The sequence below is a fragment of the Macaca fascicularis genome, chromosome 12 (genome assembly GCF_037993035.2).
Source record: "Macaca fascicularis isolate 582-1 chromosome 12, T2T-MFA8v1.1".
NCBI classification, from domain to species: Eukaryota; Metazoa; Chordata; class Mammalia; order Primates; family Cercopithecidae; genus Macaca; species Macaca fascicularis.
The window spans coordinates 118,261,808-118,277,546 of NC_088386.1; positions in this window are offsets into that span (position 1 = coordinate 118,261,808).

Genomic DNA, 15,739 nt, shown 5'->3' on the forward strand with positions numbered 1-15,739 from the left:
CAGCGGCGGTTCCTTCTCTTCGTGAAAATCGTGATCTCATCTCTCAGTCCAAGGGCGAAAACCAGCCATCACCAGGCCATTCACGCTTTGTGCTTTTGTTAGCAGAGCCCAGGCAGCCCTGCAGCCCACATCTAGGGTGCAAAGGGAGCGGCGGCGTTTTCCTTTTATCATTTAGAGGAAATTTTTGAGCTGAACAGTATTTTTTTTTTCTCCCTCTCTCTCTCTCTCAGAAATATTGCTGAAATTTAAAGGAGGACGAAGACACAGATTCATAGCTGGCTCTTGCTGTTTTCCTGACGCTGACCACAGCGGATAGAGGTGGCTATTTCGTTGGTGCACAGGCGTTCACAGAGGCAGAGAGGGGAGAAAGTTGTCAAACAGGTTCACAGACTGTCAAAGTGCGGCTTAAACCGAGTTCCTGGGCTCCCCTCACTGGCTTTGTCCACTTAAACTTTTAACAGACACATGTAGAGAGCTGAAACTCCAGGGGTAACATGGGACAGGCCTTCTTGATTTAATGAAAACAGAAGATCAGTTGGACCCGGTAGCAAGAACGGGGGCTTGTTTAAAAAGCACTGAGTAGGTGACAGGAGTGGTGATGGGCGCCTGTCATCCCAGCTGCTTGGGAAACTGAGGCAGGAAAATCCCTTGAACTCGGGAGGCAGAGGTTGCAGTGAGCTAAGATCACACCACTGCACTCCAGCCTGGGCAACAGAGAGAGATTCTGTCTCAAAAAAATATATATATAAAATATATTTATATAATATTTCAATATTAAATATTATAAATTTATATATATTTATATATAATATATTTTATATTACATATTTTATATATTTATATATAATATAATATATAATATATATAATATATATTTATATATAATATAAAATACAATATATAATATATTTTTATATATTATATATTATATAAATATATAATATATAAATATTTATAAATATATAAATATATAATATATAATGTATATTTTATATATATTACATATTTATATAGTATATAATATATTATATAATATATTAAAAGCCCCACATGGCATTTATATAATATAATATATATTATATATTATAGATTTATATATTATAGATTTATATATTATATATTGTATATTTATATTATATCCTTATATATTATATCTTTATGTATTATATATTATATCTATATATTATATATAATTATATATATTTATATATTACATAATATATTTATATTTTATATATTTATATATTACACAATTATATATTATATATTATATATTAAAAGCCCCACATGGCATTTATATATTATATATTATATAATATATTTATATATTATATAATATATTATATAATATATTTATATATTATAATATACATATTATATATTATATAATATATTAATATATTATATAATATATTATATATTATTATATATTATATAATATAATTATATATTATATATTATATATAAAGCATTCACATAGAGTGTGCGTTGACAGTCCTGAGTCCGCATCCTAGTTCTGCTGCTCATCATTTGTGTAGTATTAGATGTGCTATTTAGTTTCTCTGTGCTTTAGTTTCCCAAACTGTAAAATGAGGATAAAGGTGGTTACTGCATAAGTCTGTTGTGAAGATTGAATATGCTGTACCCATAACACACAAAGACTCCTGGGCTGCTGTTAACACTATTATCTATATCAGCGGTTCCTATACCTGATCTCAGTAATTCATATGAAGCACTGTGAGAGAGGCTTAGAAAGTTTATGTAATCAGCTCAAGATGACACACCCAATAAGAGCAAAGTAGTTCTCATGCATCTCTTCTGTTATTTCAGAGATAGAGACACAGGTAGTAGCTCAGTCAAGAAGACCAGGCAGATGCCTGTCCTATGAATTTAATCACATATTATTGATCTACTAGTTGCAATAAATAAATCCCTGCATAAAGCACCAGGACAAAGTGAAATCTCACTATAGGTATTGGAGAAAAATATATATAGGCAGATCATGCCACTCAGAAGCAGGTACTAGATGATTCAATCAAAGCCATGACATTTTAAAATAGAAACAAGGTCGATTCAATCAACATTTATTGAGGTCCTATTCCAGAAGCCACTGGTGCTAGTGATAAAATACCTGGCCTCCTGGACCCAGTAATTTAATAGACAAGTCAAGAGGAGCCTGAGGAGGCAGGATGATTATATGTGATGTAGTAATATCCTGGAGGGAATCCTAGAGCAGAAAAAGACCATTAGGGAAAAGTTAAGGAGATCTGATTAAAGCATGGACTTTAGTAAATAGCAGTGAATCAACAATCAGACTGTCATAATGTATGAAAATGGGTAAAGCTAGATGATGGAAATACAGAAGGTCATTATACTACTATCTTCCATGATATCTAAAAATGTTCATAACAGTCATCAATCTTAGAGACACACTCAAAATTGGGATCATCTGTACAAAAATAGCACAAATAATGCCTACATTTTTGAAGACCTCACTAAGCACATTAGTTTTGAGGGACTGGAGAAAATGATCTGGAATCTAGTTCTTTTGTTCACTTTTTTTCCTTTGGTCTTTTTTGTTCTCTGCCATCTTCAAGAAGTCTACAGCTGGGTGCAGTGTCTCATACCTGTAATCCCAGCACTTTGGGAGGTAGAGGCAGGAGGACCACTTGAAGACAGAAGTTCAAGACTAGCCTGGGCAACACAGAGAGATTGTCTCTACAAAAAAATAAAATATTAGCCAGATGTGATGGCACATGCCTGTAGTCCTAGCTACTCAGGAGGCTGAGGCAGTAGGATCCCTTGAGCTATAGAGTTTGAGGCTGCAGTGCACCACTGCACTCCAGCCTGGACAGCCAAGAAGACAGAAAGAAAGAAAGAAAGAGAGAGAGAAAGAAAGAGAGAGAGAGAGAAAGAGAAAGAAAGAGAGAGAGAGAGAAGGAAGAGGAAAGGAAAGGAATGCAAGGAAGGAAGGAGAAAGAAAGAGAGAGAGAGAGAAAAAGAAAGGAAAGAAGGAAAGAAGGAAAGAAAGAAAGAAAAATAAAGAAAGAAAGAAAGAAAGAAAGAAAGAAAGAAAGAAAGAAAGAAAGAAAGAAAGAAAGGAAGGAAGGAAGGAAGGAAGGAAGGAAGGAAGGAAGGAAGGAAGGAAGGAAGGAAGAAAGGAAAGGGAAGGAGGGAGGGAGGGAGGAAGGAAGGAAGAAAGGAAGGAAGGAAAAAGAAATCAAGGAAGGCTAATGGTGGTGGTTCACACCTTTAATTTCAGCACTTTGGGAGGCAGAGGTGGGAGAATCACTTGAGGCCAGGAGTTCAAGACCAACCTAGGAAATATGGCCAGCTCCTATCTCTACAAAATATAATAATAGATAAAAATTAGCCAAGTGTGGTAGTGTGCACATCTGGTCCCAGCTACAAAGGGAAGCTGGAGAGGGAGGATCCCTTGAGTACAGGAGTTCAAGGCTACAGTGAGCCACAACTGCACCATTGTACCTAGCCTGTGTGACAGAGCAAGATTCTATCTCAAAACAAAAACAAAACGGAAAGAATTCAAGGAAGCGCTGAAGCGGGATGGGAGCCCAGATGTCCCCTTTTTGAAACAGGGAGGAAAATCAAGGTTGAGCTCACTGCCCAGCACGAGTCCTAGGAGTCCTTCTCTTCCTCTCTCCATTCTCCACAGGCACTGCTCAGGCCTCAGACCACTGCCCTTATCACTCAAGACACTGGTGATATCATTGCTCCGAGACTCAGACTGCATGGACCAAAGCAGATGAAGAAATATGGGAGCTTATCAATGCTATATAATAAAACGAATAATGGGAAAATGGCAGAATGGAAAAATAGGAGCTTCCTCCACAGTGGATTTTGTAAGAATTACTAATTACTAAATCCACTGTGGAAGAAATACCTGTTTAAATATCTGTTTCTAATCTATACATGGTCTCTGAAGCTTTTTGCTTTTCAGATCTTTGTGCAAAGTTTTAAAAGATGCAGGTCTAGGAAGCTGGGCCATCTCCTTACCTGGGAAAATGATTGCCCTACCTCAATCTCTGGAAGCCATTCATTAACGTATGCCTTCTATGCCAAGCAGCTACAGGCTCAATTCTAAAATAGCTTTTTCCCTTCTAATATTTGCTACACTTTGTAAGCCAAAGGCAAGATCAAATGGAAATGCATGCAATGCACTTTGTTTCTCAAAGGTCATTCTGCAGCCTGTGACTCTTTCAATCAAGTCTGCATTGTTGCCAGAAAAATGTTTCCCTCTTATAATTCTACCCTTTTATTTGATGCTATTAATATAAAAACACTTTATCAGGTCAAAAATGTGTGTTGAAGTTGCAAAAGCTTTTTTGCTTTGAGCTATGAATATTCTCTTTGAGAAATAAAAGTAAAACACAGCACTTTTAATATAAAGAAATACACCTTCTCGGATGCCACAAATAGGAGTAAATGAAGCTGCAATGGTATTGCATTTCTTACCTTTATTTGTCCTGGCACTTCTATCAAAGCAATGATTCTCAAAACTCAAAAGGCTGCCCTAGTGCTGTGAAATGCTAAAGGCACTCAAGTTCCCAACCTGACACCAGGGATCGTCTTGACCTTGAGGGAGAATAAAAGCCAAAGATGGTGTTAAGTCTAATCAAGTCTTTGACTGAAAGAAGAGGTATTGCAGGTTCCCACGGACTGTAGGAGGTGAGGAGATGGCCCAGCTTCTGAGACTCTAGTCTCTTTGATACTTCGCAAAGATCTAAGTAGTAAAAGTCATCACAGACTGTATGGCCAAGCAGTCCTTGAGGTGTATGATCACCAGTTGCAAAATTTGAAAGGAAACATCAAATGAAAACATTTCAGACTTGGTGTCAATTTCTCACTTGTTAACACCCTTTATATACGTATACCATCTATTTATAATCTCTTAAGTATCCTGGCTCCAAGGGGAATTTATTAAAAGAACTCATTTGATTAGAACAAAAGTGAACAAGGGTACACAGAAAGAGAAGTACGGTTGAACAACATGAGTTTGAATTGCATGGGTCCATTTATACATGGATTTTCTTCCTCTTTTGCCACACCTGAGACAGTAAGACCAACCCTTCTCCCTCCTCCTCCTCAGCCTATTCAATGTGAAGATGACAAGGATGAAGACCTTTATGATGATTTACTTCCACTTAATCAATAGTAAATATATTTTCTATTCCTCATGATTTTCTTAATAATATTCTTTTCTCTGGCTTGCTTTATTATAAGAATACAGTATATAAAACATATACAAAATATGTGTGAATCAAGTATTTATATTATCTATAAAGCTGCCGGTCAATGGTAGGCTTTTAGTAGTTAAGTTTTTGGGGACTCAAGAGTTATATGCAGATTTTTGACTGAACAGGGGGCTGGTTCCCCTAACCTCTGAATTGTTCAAGAGTTAACTGTAGACCAGCCACAGTGGCTCACATCTGTAATCCCAGCACTTTGGGAGGCCAAAGTGAGTGGATCACTTGAGGCCAGAAGTTTGAGACCAGCCTGACCAACATGGCGAAACCCCATCTCTACTAAAAATACAAAACTTAGCCAGGTATGGTGGTGGGCGCCTGTAATCCCACCTACTTGGGAGGCTGAGGAAAGAGAATCGGTTGAACCTGGAAAGCGAAAGTTGCAGTGAGCCAAGATGGTGCCACTGCATTCCAGCCTAGGTGATGGAGTGAGACTCTGTCACACACACACAAAAAAAAGTCAATTGTTCTAGAAAGTCTAGTTATAAATGACCTTCATTCATCTTTGAGTAGCTACCAGACAGTCACTGTTTTATTTATGGTTGTCGTGTGTGTGTGTGTGTGTGTGTGTAAAACACATAACATAAAATTGATCATCGTAACCATTTTTAAGTGTATAGTCCAGTAATGCTAAGTATATTCACATTGCTATGAAACAGATATCCAGAGCTTTTTATCTTTCAAATCAGAAACTCTATACCCACTAAAGAACAAATGCCTTTTCCCTGCTCCCCCCAGCCCCTGGTAACCATCATTTTACTTTCTGTTTCTATTAGGTTGGTGTAAAAGTAATTGCAGTTCTTGCCATTAAAAGTAAACTTCACCACTTAGATATATCATATAAGTGGAATTATATGCTTTTTGTCTTTTGTTACTGGCTTATTTTACTTAGCATAATCTCCTCAAGGCTTATTCATGTTGTAGCATGTGTTAGCATTTCCTTCCTTTTTAAGGCAGATTGATAGTCCATTGTATGTGTATATCACATTTTGTTTATCCATTCAGCCATCAGTGGACATTTTGGGTTGCTTCTACCTCTTGGCTATTGTGAATAACGCTGCTTTGAACATGGGAGTGCTGATATCTCTTTAACATACTGATTTCAGTTCTTTTGGACATATTGAGATTGCTGGATCATAGGGCAGTTCTATTTTTAATTTTTTTGAGAAAGTTTCATACTGTTTTCCATAGCAGTTGCATCATTTTACAATTTCACCAGTAGTATGTAAGTACTCCAATTTTTCCACATCCTTGCAAACACTTATTATTTTGTTTTTTTTGGGTTGTTGTTGTTGTTGTTGTCGTTGTTGATAGCCGTGCTAATGGGTCTCAGGTGAAATTTCATTGTGGTTTTGATTTGCATGTCTCTGATGATTAGTGATATTGAGCAACTTTTTTCATATGCCTGTTAGCCATTTGTATATCATCTTTGAAGAAATGTCTATTCAATGCCTTGGCCCATTTTCTAATTAGGTTATTTAATTTTTTTGTTATTGAGTCATTGTAGAAATTACTGACATATTCTGGATATTAACCCCTACAAATATATGATTGGCAAATACTTTCTCCCATCCCATAGGCTGCCTTTTCATTATGTTGATTGTGTCCTTCGATGTGCAGAAGTTTTTAGGTTTGATGCAGTCCCATTTATCTATTTTGCTTGTATTGCCAGTGCTTTTGGTATTGTATCCAAGAAATCATTGCCAAGTCTAGTGTCATGAAGCTTCACCTCTATATTTTCTTCTACAAGTTTTATAATTTTATGTCTTACTTTTATGTCTTTAATTCATTTTGATTTAATTTTTGTATATGGTATAAAATAAAAGTCAAATTCATCCTTTTGCAAATGTATATCCAGTTTTCTCAGTACCATTTATCTATTTCTCTGTTCTTTCCCCCTTGAGTGATCTTGGCACCCCAATCAAAGATCATTTGATTATACACATGGGTTTATTTCTGGGCTCTCTGTTTTTTTTTTTTTTTTTTTTTTTTTTTTTGATAAAAAGTCTCACTCTGTTGCCCAGGCTGGAGTGTGCTGGCACAATCTTGGCTCACTGCAACCTCCACCTCCTGGGTTCAAGTGATTCTCCTGCTTTAGCCTCCCGAGTAGCTAGGATTACAGGTGTGTGCCACCACACCCAGCTAATTTTTGTATCTTTAGTAGAGATTGGGGTTTCACCATGTTGACCAGGCTGCTCTGGAACTCCTGACCTAGGGTGATCTGCCCCTCTCGGCCTCCCAAAGTGCTGAGATTACAGGCGTGAGCCACTATGCCCAGCTTGGGCTCTCTATTCCGTTGGTCTATTTGTCTGTGTTTGTGACAATGCCATATTGTTTTGATTTCTGTAACTCTGTAATATGTTTTCAAATCAGGACATGTGAGTGCTTCAACTTTGTTTTTCTTTTCTAGATTTGTTTTGGCTATTCAGGGCCCCTTGAGATTCCATATGAACTTTAGAATGAATTTTTCTACATTTGCAAAAAATGTACTGGAATTCTGATAGGGATTCCATTGATAGTCACTGTTCTTTGATAAATTCAGTGAAGAATCTTAAAAACATAGTGAAAACTGCTGAGGCCACAGGAAAAATCTCGATAGCTAGAAGCTTGTATAATTTTTCTCAATCTCTTTGTAAAACAAAACTATTACAGCAGAAAATTATGCAAGTGAATATGTTTGTCTTAGTGCATCTTCTTTTCAGTCTATACACAGCTTAAATGACTTCTATTAGAAAAGAATGAGAGAACTTGGCCGGGCACGGTGGCTCAAGCCTGTAATCCCAGCACTTTGGGAGGCCGAGATGGGTGGATCACGAGGTCAGGAGATCGAGACCATCCTGGCTAACATGGTGAAACCCCGTCTCTACTAAAAAATACAAAAAACTAGCCGGGCGAGGTGGTGGGCGCCTGTAGTCCCAGCTACTCGGGAGGCTGAGGCAGGAGAATGGCGTGAACCCGGGAGGCGGAGCTTGCAGTGAGCTGAGATCCGGCCACTGCACTCCAGCCTGGGCGACAGAACGAGACTCCGTCTCAAAAAAAAAAAGAATGAGAGAACCAATTGATTCCTTTGAACATGGTAGTCTTAATAATAATAATAATAGTAATAATAATATTAATAGTTATTATCATAGTACCTTTTTTTTTTGTTTTTTACGTTAAACAAAGCATTTAAATTCCATTGTCTTATTTCATTATAATCTAAAGCAGAATTTCCTAAAATTATGGTCTCTAAAATATTAGTTCCTCAAAAAAAAGGTTTTGTCATCAAATAATTTGGGAAGTATCCAAACTACATTCTATATTTTCTACTCAGAGAATGATTATTAAAGGCTCTGAGAAGTACTGTTAAAAAGATGTAAATAAATCAGTTTGATGTGGTATAAACAAGTGTTTATCAAACTTTTACAGCCTCAAAAAATTTTTTTTAGTAAACCTGTATCTAAGGTATGACTAAAAGCCTTAAGAGAAGAGAATTTTAAAGAAACAGATTCAGATGCTGCATTAAAAATATTGAGATGTTTCAAAGTGGTGCAGGAGAGAAAGTGCATAAGACAAAGGAGCACATCTACCGACACAGGAATCAACTTCTCCCTTTATACCTATAAAGGGCTAAAGCTGGGAGTGAGATTCGACATGCATGGAGAACTGGATGTGTTAACAATAAAGAAACAGGTAATATCTTCCATATGCCATTTGCATCATCTATATGAAGCCATGTACCATCCTACATGAAGCAGTACCCTTGCTGAAAAGAAACAAACAGATTCTAAGGATATATTCAGTCAAGATAGACTGCCTCTGTTAGATGGCATCTGCTTAGTTGACACTTCACATGATGATGTTTTTGTAGTATTTCCCATAGTTGGAAATAAGAGACAAATCACCTTTCATCTAGCATGGTTAATCATAATTGGTTGTTTATGTATTTTTCTCTCTAACCATGATACATCCTCCCTCTTAATTTCTTTTGTATTTTAAAGAATGTCTTCTTCCAAAACATTATAAGAGTTCAAAAACCTTTAAACAATGTATTATTTATCTTTCTGGCCACACAGATTCCTTCAGAGTCATTACAATCCATCAACTGTGCATTTGCTGACTTAATAATAAGCAGATTTGGTTTTCAGGAGACTGAGGCAGCTGTAAAGGGCAGATCCATTAGGTTCTTTCCCATCTACTATCAGAGTGCGTGGGTGAGGTACTCACTTCAACCAGGTGCAAGCCTGTGGACCTAAAGCTTATACCATTTTGGAGGTCCTTTTTAAGAAAAATAATTAAAACTACTTGGTAAGAAGTTAAGTATTTATTTAGAATTACAAAATAAACCACTGCCACAGCAAAACATTTCAAGTTGACAAATTCAGGAAAGATCTCAAAGACCAGAAAAAAAAAATTTTTTTTAACTAATTAGCTGTCTGACATACCCCTCAATAAAATTATTTGTCTGCATACTATTTGATTGTCTATTCATGCCACAAGAATTTTGTCATACTTTCTGTGGGAGACTAGAAGAAGAAATCAGTCTTTCTTCTAGCATGGTGGATCAAACAACATATTTTTAAACAATTAATAGTATGGAAAGGTTCCTTTTGGTTTCACAACTTGTTGGTATTGGTGCATACATTTTTAGGATTATTATTAATTTTAGAAACACTTCTCTCAAGTGAATTTCATATATGAGCTATAAAATTTCAAGGCATTTTAGGGATTTGCTTGTTGTAGGGAGTAATTTTAAGTACTCTGAATTGATGACACTCACTGACCAGCTTCTCTTTGGTGTCCCTAATATTGTGGCATATTATGAGGGTTATATGGGGCCCTTCACATTCCTTTTATAAAGTTAGATGCACAGATATAGGGAGTGGTAAGATTAGGAGTGAAAATTGTTTTTTGCACTGGGACAGCTAACCTCTGCATGGAAGAATCTGTGAACTTCATAAATACTTCACTAAACCAAAACCAAAGATCAACTTCCTTAGACATGGTCCAAAAATGCCCATGGCTTCTTCGATGCTACCTAACCTTAACAAGGGGAAGTTGAAGTGGAAAGTGGAAAGAAACAATGGTCTCAAAGATTTGCAGTTAAAATATATTCCTGTGAATTTTATGAGAACATATGGACATAGGAACACTTCAAGTTCAAATGAGGGGCCTTGAAACTTAAGCTTCATTAGTTTCATGGTAAATCCACTTCTGGTTTAAACTCAAATTTTCTTCACCAGAGTTGCTATTGTTTCTTTTGAAAGAAGGCACATTTGCATATTGAACTAAAGGGACAGAGTATGTTGAAACTATGCAAATACATGAAAGACAGGTACATGACTGTATCCCAGCTGGCCAGATTATTAATCTAATAAACCAAGGAGGGCCTTCAAGATGGCTGACCAGAGGCATCTGGAGCTGCCTTCTCCATGAAGAACCAAAATAGTGGCTACATAATTACACTTCAAATAGATAAGAGAGAGAGAGAGAGAGAGAGAGAGAGAGAGAATATGCTGGAATTTAACAGAGAAGTGACAGAAAACACGTAAGACAAGGAAGGAGGGGGAAGCGAGTAGGCCTCTCAGCAGGGACCTCTAGGAGCTTGGAGTAGTTCTTCAGTGTGGGAAAAGGGTGAATGAGAAACCCCAACAGGTCCACCTTCTTACCATGGACTCCTGAAATCCTAGCCCAGACCCTGAGCCATTCAACTCAAGCAGCCCCTGAGACTAACATAAGGAGCTGCCTGGAGACAATACCACAGTATTCCTTCTGAGAGGAAGCTCACCACAGGGCTATACAGCTCCTAAATCCTAAGCAGCTACAGGAAGGCACCATTTTGAGAACACAGCCCCTATCATACTGTATTCTGCTAGAGGGCCCAGTAGCCCCCGTATCTTCACATCCCTGGAGCCCCATTGACATTCTCAACCTTTATTCACCACCACAGCTGGCTTTGCTGCCAAGGCCAAAATGCAAGCCATTGGCAGCAACCCAGCTGCCTCCAGCAGCAGGGGCACTGTGCATTTAAAGGCATCCCAAAAAAAGGCTACCTCACTTATAGCAGCCACCTGAGGCCAAAATATGTGCTGCCCAGCCACCTTACTGTTGCCACTGAAAGCAACACTGCCCTCTCTAGCAGCAGGGTCATAGCACAGCTGCTGCTGCTCCCACCCAGGCATTCTGCCAATGGCCTGGGGATCACTACATTCCTGCCTACCACAGCCAGCACCCACATGCACCACTAAGGGGGCCTGAAGATAGGTCCACCTGACCCAGTTCCATCCCCCTTGCCCTGTTGCCTGAGCATGATGTCTGGGTGCTTTGGGATTTCCCAACTTCATCTACCACTGTTGGCACCTAAGCACCCCTCTCAGGGGCCTGAGGAAAGGCCCACCAACCTGCCACTACCACCACAGCTGCCACCCACTTGTATGCCCCACCTGCAGGCCTAGGGACTAGCCTACCCTGCCCAACACAGTCAGCACCAACACCAGCACAGCCAGAGATTGTCCTGCCACTGCTACTGCCATCGCCCATGCCATACTTGATGCCCAGGGGCCCAAGGACGCTCCCATCCATGTGGCTCACTGCTGTGACTGCCAACACCCAAGAAATCCTCCTGGTGGCCCAATAATCAGCTGACCTGAACCCACTAACACCAGTGCCAGCGTATACTACCATGGGGCCCAAGGACAGGGATGCTTGGACTGCTGCTGTCACCACTGGAATCTGAAGATTGGCTCACCTGACATGCCTGTTCACAGCAAAACTTTACCACAGCCCCCACTAATAACAGCCCCCAAGTCGCTAAAGAAATCATAGACACTATTGACACTGTTTATAGCCAAAGAAATCATATGGAGACCACACTACTGCTCAAACCTAGAATCAAAGCCTAAGTGTCCTAACCAACCAATATCATAGATATATCTTCAGAAAAAATTTCTCCCCTGTGAAAGCAAATTTTAAAAGTTGGAAGAAGTGACTATTATGCCAGCTGCACAGATATCAATGTAAGGACACAAGAAACATGAAAAAACAAACAAAAACAAGGAAATATGACACCTCCAAAGGAACAAATTAACTTTCCACCAACAGATTTCAATGAAAAAGAAATTTATGAAAAACAATGATATTATGACATTAAGGAAGCTCAGCGACTTAAGAGAAGTCAGAAAAACAATATAAGGAAATCAGAAAAACAATTCAGGATATGAATGAGAAATTTACCAAAGGGACAGATATCATAAAAAAAAAAAAAAAAAAAAAAAAAAAAAAACACAGAAATTCTGGAACTGAAGAACTCGTTAAATGAAACATAAAATACATTAAAATGCTTTAACAATAGACTAGACCAAAAAGAAAAACAAATTTCAGAACTTGAAGATTGGTCTTTTGAAAAAACCCAGTTGGACAAAAACAAAGAAAAATTAATAAAAACAAATGAACAAAGCCTATGTGACATATGAGACAACATAAAGCAACCATATATTTGCACATTCAGTATTTCAGAAGGCAAAGAGAAAACTAGAAGAATATAAAACCTATTTAATGAAATAATAGCTGAAAATTTTTAGTCTAGCAAGAGATTTAGACATCCAGATTCAGGAAGCTCAGAGATCCCAAATAGATACGATTCAAAAAGGTCTTCTTCATGGTACATTATAGTCAAACTGTTGAAAGACAAAGACAAAGAGATAATTCTAGAACCAGCAAGAGAAATGTGTCTAGTCACTTATAAGGGAACCGCCATCAGACTAACAGCAGATTTCTCAGCAGAAATCTTAAGACCTGGAGAAAATGGAATGATATATTCAAAGTGCTGAAAGAAAAATAAAATGCCAGCCAAAGTTACTATACCTAGCACAGTTATCCTTCATAAATGAAGGATATATAAAGTCTTTCCCAGAAAAGCAAAAGCTGAGGGAATTCATCACCACTAGACTGGCCTTAAAAAAAAATGCTTAAGGGAGTCCTACATGTGGAAGCAAAGGAACGGTATCTACCATCATGAAAAAACACAGAAGTATAAAGCCCACTGGTAGAGCAAACACACAAATGAAGAGAAAGGACTCAAATGTTACCACTACAGAAAGTCACCATATCATAATGATAAACAATAAGAGAGAAAGAAAAGAACAAAGGATACACAAAACAACCAGCAACCAATTAATAAAAATACAGGAATGAGCCCTCACATATCAATAATTACCACGAGTATAAACATGTTAATTATTAAGCTTTTCATTAAGAAGATGCAGACTAACTAGATAAAAATAACATGACCCAGTTATATGCTACCTGTGAGAAACTCACCTCTCCTATGAAACTCCCATAGCAGTTTCCCTAGCTATTTTTTTTAAACTATCATCTTCTATATGCTGTTGTCTTCCAAAAATTTATTGAACTCTCTCATCTGTGAAGGTCCCCCTCTGAATAGCTTAGCTTTTATTCCCTTTTTATTCCTGTGCTATAATTTTAATGGGATTTCTGAAGGGAAGGGAGTGAAAAATGTATGTGCTCCATATGTGGATACCATATTGAATTTTTTAAAAGTAAGGATTTCCTATCCTGCCCTTAATTAAAAAACTTACAAAGACTCATTATAAAAAATCTGGAGTTTTATGACACAATTTTCCCAAAGGACCACACAAGAATAAACTTCTATCTCCTTTAAACATAACATAATCCAGTCAGATGTGGTGGCTCATGCCTGTAATCCCAGCTACTCAAGAGGCTTGAGGCAAGAGGATCACTTGAGCCCAGGAGTTTGAGGCTGCAGTGAGCTATGATCATGCCACAGCACTCCAGCTTGGGCAACAGAGTGAGACCCTTATCTCTAAAAATAAATAAATAAATATAACATAATCCAGATATTGAACCAGGTTGGATGTCGATACCCTAAGAGAAAATAATAGTTCTCATTTGTTGAATACCTTTTTGTGCTTGGTACTTTAAGATATTGCCTCATTAAATACCTATTTTATAGATGAAGAAACTGAGGCTCAGTTAAGCAATTTACACAAGGTCTTAGATCTATTATAATAAAGAGTAATTCAGTATCAAACATAGTACCATCTGATCTAACCACGCATGTTGCCTACTGGGGCAAAGCTGCTACAAAATATAAGTGATGCCCACAGAGGCAAGTTCTGAGCATAAAATAAAGACTCAAGTATCTATTAAATGGATTATAGCAACAGTCAACACGTACAACACAAAGTGATGAGGAACTTATTTGTGAGTATATGGGATTCTTGACAGTTCTTTCTCCACAACATTGAACACTTGAGGGAGCTGGTTTAATTGATCCACAGCCTCATGTGGCAAGCAAGCTGTTACCTTCTCTTTTAGCTTTGTTATTAAGAGGCTCTGTTGAACTCTGTCCTCAGCATACACGCTTATAATCATATTGACATTTCAGTTTCAGAGAAAAGAAATCATTAATTAAAATGTACATTATTGAACAGTCACAGTACATGTTGGATTCTACTATGGGGATGGCAGTAAATGGGCAATTTATTAATCAATTATTGCGACTAGTCCAAACCATACTGACAAATAACATTAGTTATGTTGCTCTAAAAAAAGAGAACTGCTTTACTTATACCAATGTCATGTTTCCTTTCCTCAGCTTGCAGTTTTAAAAGGCTGAAATTTTCTGTAGGATGACTAAGTCAAATATTTATTACCATTTTTAAAACTACTTCATGACAATGAATCTTACATATACAAGTGGAAAAATTAGAACTGTAGCTCTCCAGATGGAAGCTATTCAGAACAGATGCCATCATCTCGATATGTACCCTGGGGGAAGAGACATTAATTAAAATAAAGGATATAGTAATGTAGCTGTTAAGTGGTTATTGCTGGTTTCTAACTTACAAGATAACTGACAAATACGGGGGAGTCCAAACACATTTAGGCAGAAGCAAAGAGCCCCTGCTTCAGATAGTACAGTTTTCAGGGGAGTGAGAAACACAGATACACCTTGTTTTGTTATTTTAATTATTGACTCAATGTATTGCTGGAAATGAAATTGCTATCTCTAGAAACCTTGATATAAGCATAGCAATAAGGAAACACAGCCACCTTACAAAGAGCTCAGAACACTAGTCTGATAGTTCTGTGGGTTGATAAAACACCTAACCTAGGGAATATTTTATGAGCTAATATTATTTTCCTCAATGAATCTTTTTCCATTAAGCCTTTAAGAAGCTTTCACTTTTTGTACTTCATAGATTGAGAATTGGTATTTTGAACACTCTTGGGGAAAAAAAGAAGAATATTTTTGTTACAGTTAGTTGGGAAGGAAAAACTTGAGTGATAAATTCAGATGAATTCTAGCAAAGTTCAGCCTAATTTGAAAAATAAAATAACAGCCAGGTATAAATTTTGCAAAATTTCTGCCCAACACTCAAATATTAAAGTCACTTTCATCTTTGATTTTTCTCTGAATACATCTACAAACTCAGGGTACACTTGAAATTTAA